The sequence below is a fragment of the Pinus tabuliformis genome, chromosome 6, assembly GCF_031772625.1.
Source record: "Pinus tabuliformis cultivar Carrire ecotype Pingquan chromosome 6, CPIR1, whole genome shotgun sequence".
Lineage (NCBI taxonomy): Eukaryota > Viridiplantae > Streptophyta > Pinopsida > Pinales > Pinaceae > Pinus > Pinus tabuliformis.
Window position 1 is genome coordinate 93,709,323 of NC_142292.1, and position 6,697 is coordinate 93,716,019.

General features: G+C 36.0%; 1 pseudogene; it reads left to right on the forward strand.

Annotated features, from left to right (window-relative positions):
* The first annotated feature begins 628 nt into the window (after window positions 1-628).
* On the forward strand, window positions 629-1,511 carry LOC149257412 (uncharacterized; annotated as a pseudogene).
* Window positions 1,512-6,697: the final 5,186 nt, after the last annotated feature.

Below are 6,697 nucleotides of genomic sequence, written 5' to 3' on the forward strand. Positions count from 1 at the left end.
AACTAATTTGTAAATTCTAATTAGTATAGAGTAGTTAGGCTTTCATTTTCAACGTTTGCTTTCATTTTCAGTTTTGCTTTTACCTAGAATAAGTATGCTCTCCTCCTGCATCTTTGTACGATCTCGAGGATCATAAAATAGGAATGATTTAGACTAATTTCAAGAATAAATTCATGTTTTGCAATATGCTTCATCACCAACATCTTTCGATATGCAAATTATTATGTCCATTTGTTAAAAAAGAAAAAAAAATTAAGAGAAAGTTTAATTTCTTTCTCAACTTTAGTTTTTCATTGATTAAAAAAAAAAAAAAAAAAAATTAACAACTAACCATTTTTGTTTTTAAAGATAGGATTACCATTTTTGTTTTTCAAAGATAGGATTAATTCCATTTTTTTAGACTTTTAATAAAAAAAGAAACAAAACCAACCAGCGCATTCATAAAAACAAAACATAAAAAAACCAGCGAAATAAAAAACAACTCTGCATCATTCATTGTATATACAAAACATCAAACAAATCCACGCTGAGTCGCTGATAAACCGAGCCCGGTTCAGTGTCTGAGTATCTGAGTTTTGACCTACCCACGGGAGCAACGTTGTCTGATTTTTTCCGGACGAGACAGAGCAGCATGGAGATCGCGCTCAGGGACAAAGGAATGTTGTCCCTCATGTTAATGCGGATTGAATGCTCCCAGGACCAGCTCTCGGCTTCCATGGTCTGCAAAGACTGGAACGAGGTGCCGACATCGTTAGCCCAGAGGTTGACAATCAGGTCGCGTGTACTCCTCCCTTCTCTTCTTCCTCGCTTCAAACATGTTAAGCAGCTGAATCTCTCTCGATGCACTGATCAATTTCACGATCAAGATCTCCAGATGGCCTCCAAATGCCTTAAAAACCTACGTATATTATCATTAGGGAACCCTGCCCAACCACAGGAATGCATTTCAAATGCAGGGTTTGTGAGTTTTGTGAAAACTTGTACCATGCTCGAGAATGTTTCCTTGACTTCCATACGCAATTTGCAGGATTCAGGTATCGAGGCCATGACTAGAGTTTGTAATAAGCTTAACGCTATTTGTCTGATGATACCCTGAAAAGCCTTAAAAACTGTGAGAATATCCAAGAATTGGGTTTAAAGGGTCATTTTGGAATTACTCCGTTTGGTTTGATAAAAATAGGTGAGAATTGTCCGACGCTTCTGAAGTTTTCACTCGAGCTTGAGCCTTCCTTCGACATTACCCTAGCTCTCCAGTCTTTGGCCACCCACTACCGCAATATGCAGGAATTGTCGTTGAAGTTCTGATGTGGCGACTTAGGAGAGTTATTAACGTTATAAACTCTGGTTTAGTCAAAATTGCTTTATTATGTATAATTCGATACAGTACATGGATTTTCTTTCTTTCTGATAATTATATGCATCTGATATAGCAGTAGATAAGTAACTGCAAAGAGGATATTTTGGAACAGATAAGTATCATAAGGGCTTGAAAAATATGATTTATATTACTGTTTCAGTAGGAATGGATGGCATCGCTTTGATTCTATATGAAATTATGAATGATGTAGTGGCGGAGATATAATGTTTGCGGGACACACGAAGTGTTTCAATTATTCGAACTTGCCTAACTTAATGTAATGCATAATGTATAGTTGCTGACTTGTAGCTTTAAAAAATAATAATAATAATAATAATAATAATAATAATAATCAAATAAAATTGCCCTCATTCATAAACTCATTACTTGTTCCCTAACAAGTACAATGCCTTTTCAAATGTTTTAAATCAATTTTCCTGCAAACCAATAAAAACATTTTGAAAAAATATTGCAAAATCAATGAATACATTGCATGGGGACATGCAATATTTCTAGTTGGGGAGGGAATCAAAGTATGTTGGATTTTTTTTGTGAATTTATGGGCAAAAGTTAGGATGCATATACTAACAAGTGAAATGAGATTGGTGTTATGTGTAGGACAACGAGAAGCTTATGCAGAAAGCTCAACATTACGATGCGACACCTTTTTCATCCACAATTAGAGTTATTTCGGAAAATAATTAAAAAAATGGACATTTTGTAAATTCTTGAAAATGCGCTAATTTGTTTTTGAGTCACTTCATACAGGTATGATCGATGGAGATGGCACACAAAGGTGACAATTTTTATGCAAGAATGGTGCTAAGCGTTGAAGACAATCTAATGCAAAAGTGATTTTTCGAAATCACAATGAAACATGCATCATTGGACGCTTGAAGGAACTAATTCTTCACTGCACATATCATGACATTTTCCACTACACAAAAATCCTTTTGCGTCATGACTACTCACCATCCTTGTGTTGCAGCCCATCTTCCATTTCCTTATCTTTCACGACTTCATGCACGCCTATTTTTCTGAATAGCATACATCCCTTTATCGTTTTCAGTTTATTTTTGCCTTCTAGTTTGCCTTCTGAATAAAACTCATTCCCTTTCCATGATTACATTGCCTTGATTTCCTAGCCATGCTGATCCACATTGCTTGTCCGTGATTTCTTTCCATTTATAGTCCTACCAAATCTTTTGTACAAACTCGCGTTGACTGATGTGGGATTCCTTAAGGCCCACCTTTCAACAAGTCTTGCCCCATCGACATCAGCACCTTATCTGGGAAATAGACTAGAGTTCATTTTGAGTACCTAGAGGTTTGCATGCCTTAATGGCAAGTTCTCTCGCTGACGATCGTGGGAATACATCAATGTCCCTTGATCTTCAGATCTTGCAAGTGGCTCGACCTCGACACATCCATTCGCACTTCGCAAGATGTACTCGGGTACCTTGGCACTCATTGACATCACGGGTGAGTTGCCTTGCATTGGTTAACGGCATACATCAATGGTCGGTAATCCAATGATTTCTATTCATGCTCGACATCAAACATTCATTCGCATGTTTAGAATTGTACCATCGGGTTTGTAGCAGGTGAAGACTATACACTTTTTCACGACTCCCTCAGTAGTTACAACAGAATGCATTCTGATCTCTGAGAGTACCACAGTTCCACTTTCAGCGTTTATCTTTTCCATGATTCAGCATCAGCAGTTCAGATTCCTTCATTTCCCAGGATCCAGTTATAAAAACATCAGTCACATTTTCCTGATCCAGCAGCAGCAGCAGTTACATTCCTATTGCATAATTCATCATTCTTGGGTAAGTAGAGGTATGTTGTTTTCTAATCTTTAATCATGCAATTCCTTATATGCTAACTTGAATATTTTGGAAAATTCCCTCACCATGCTACATTTCTTTTCATGAGCCATGTCAGGACATGCAACCCATTCAGTTGACAGGGGGGAAGAACTATATTCACTACATATTCACTACCATGATTCCATTTTTTCACCACTATCACTCCATTTACCATTCACCAACATTCATTTTCCAATGATATTTTGTTGCACTTTGCTTCATACACGATATTGGCATGCTTCATTAATATTACAAAAGGGCTTTCTTATGCACATTATGATTTCCAGTGATTGTTTACATTATTATTGAAGAAAAGAGAACAGAAAATGAAATGAATGTTGTTAACACAAGAACCAACATTCTTTGTATTCATGGTTGTCACACAAGAACCAACCATAAGAAAATGTAAATTGTTACTCATGTCTTTCACATATCCTGGAAACATTAATTATTAAAAGACATCATCATGTAAAGCCAAAGTTCAAAATGCCAAATGTTCTTAAAGAGACCCATGCATGGTTGCATGAGGACATGCAACAAGTTCAGTTGGGGAGGATGTTGGGACTCATAAAAGTCATATTTTCATCCACCTTTTCCTTACGTTTCATCATCCCATTAACCTTTCATCATATCATTTTCATACATACATTTGGGTTTCCCCTTCTTATTTTCCATTTTATTCATTTTTGTATTATAAGTTAATTTATGATTAATTATTAGAAAATGTACATATTTTTATATATATCTCAAGAATATGTGAGTTTTGTGATGTGTAGGAAATATGTGAAGAATCAATATCTCCTCCACCAGATCAAGGAGATAATTATGCAAGCCTTTTTCTAAGGAGAAAATCATGGAGGCATATCTTATCCAATTCCTAAGGAGAAAATCATGGAGACATATCTTATCCGAGGAGATAATTAGGAGAAAAGCATGGAGGATTTGGTTGGCATATCTTATCCAAGATATGTGAGAGATTTGTGGGATCATGTTTGAGAGATTTGTGGCATCATATCTTGTAATAATGGGAAACTAGTTGAGAGTGCTTGAGAGAATATTGGATATGTAATTATGGAAAGGTTATCTTCCTCATGTATATAAGAGAGTGCTCTCTCTTCATTGGAATGATGAATAATGAATAATAGAGAATGGAGATTAACTTTGATTCATATTCTTTTATTGTTATGCTTTCATGATTTGTAATTTAGTTCTTGTAATATAATTTGACATAGTTTTATTGTTGTGAGCTCACATATGTTGTTTGTCATTCACTTCTTCACATGTTGTATTGCTTTTCCTTTATGCAATTTCCTGCTTTCATAGTTAATATTTCAATGCCTTCTTAGAGTAATTTGATTTCAGTAATTTAGATTAGATTAGATTAGTACCACTTCAGTCCTGCATATATAGTGCATGTGTCTCGTAAGTCTACGGACCTCGGATTGACAAATTAAATAGTTGGGTAAGTACTACAACAGATTTAAACGAACATAGTTTCACCCAACACCATGAGTGCACACACGCCACTTGAGCTGAAGTGGGGAGACATAGAGCTGTAGTCGAGTGGATAATGGTGTGGATATTTGGGGACATTGGTCCAAAAATAATGGTGTCATGTGGTGTGTTTGTTCTTGTTTCTTTTAGTTACTGATCTATAATACGTTGAGCATGCAATGGTGTTTATTTTTAGTATTTACTTTGTAAATAACTTGTTAAAGAAAAATAACAAGTAGGCAGGAATAAATCAGTAAAAGTGCATGAAGGATTTCTAAACTAAGTAAACTTAGAAACTTCAACACATTAATGTAGATCAGATTTCATGTAACCTTCTTCATTGCACCTTAAGAGAATGAGTTTATCATCTACATCACTTTGATGTCTCCATTTTTCTATGTGAGGGAATCTTTCATAAATATCCCTTTTCATAAATTTAGAGGAGACCTTTTGATGACTTCAGCTACTTAGAGGACTATGTGTATTCTCCTTCTTCATGCAAGGAATCTTGATAACCCATCCAATTCATAGATGTCCTTGCAATCATGAAGTCATTTAACCAAACTTGAATATAGAATAAAAAGATACTTACTTGCCATGTGAAGGTGAAATCTTCACATTTATGCTTTCTTGAGTGATCTCCTTCAATGAGATTCTTGCTTGAGCTGCCTGGTACAATAGAATTCCAGAACCTTTCTTGAGACTTCCTTGCATTGTTCAGCATGAAGCACACCTGTCTTTTATGATATGTTGAGATTATTTGATTCCCATGACTGTGAGGGTATGGAATCAAAATCAAGAATTTTGAGAGCACTATCATGATGTCCACCCGAGATGTGGCATTGGGTTCTCCTTCTGAAGTGATATTGTTGTAATGTATGTTGTGACTGTATATCATTGTAGCCTTGTTGCAATGCTCCTTGTTGGGGTAGAACCTTGCTTGAGTTGACTAGCATGAGAAAATATCTTTGTGGCCTTCGAGGATTGTTCAATACCAATCATCAAAATTTCTTAAGTCATTAAGATTAATATGGTATGACATGGGTTGTAATGACACCCAAATTTTGAGGCTAGCACCGAGACTGTGAAAGGTACTGTGTTTTCCTTTTGTTGTAGTGTAGATTAGGACTTCTCCTCAGATTTTTGACCTTCTCCAAGATGATAATATTTGACTTTGAGTTATCTTGCTTTGTACTCATATTGATAAGGTTCTTGGTGACCTTTTTGATGATGACTATGGAGAAAAGGTTCTTTGTTGATGTAGACTGCTTGTTGTATACTTGATCCTTTATTCTTGACAAAACCCTTAACCTTACTTTGATGCCCTTCTTGAGGACTGGTCCTTGTATGTCTCTTTTGCTGCCCTTCCTTTGACTTCTGCACCTTAGTTCTGATACCATGTTGAAGAATCTAGGGCAATTAGTATTAGTAGGATTCTTCTAGACTTGATAACAATTTATGAAGTGATTTTACAATTTTTTCTTAGCTTAATCTTCTTCTTATTATTAGTGTGTGTGTTTGCTTCATCAAACTGCTACCAAAACAAATAGACAAGAACACAAGATGTTTGGCTTTCTTTCAGGGCCAAAACCTCTCTCTCTTGGAGAGGAAAACCCGCACAAAATTCTTCGTATAAAGATTCCAATTGACGAACACCAAGACCTTTACCCTTGACTTATTATGCCACTCCAAGACCAAGGCACCAATCCTCCTCTTTGTTACTGTTGAGTTCTTCATCATCACTGCTGCTTCACTGAGGTAATCATTGTTGCAACACAGAGGTTATTACAACTGCACCATTGTTGCCTCTTCACTTATATCCTTACTACTCCTTTACTGAGACCGAGATCATGATTGTGTTCAGTATGCCGAGAGTGCATTACTGTGTGATCATCGAGCTTCTTCTTGTCACAAATATGTAGAGACAAAATGTATCACAATGGGATAATTGTGATCCTTCTTATTAGTATGTCAA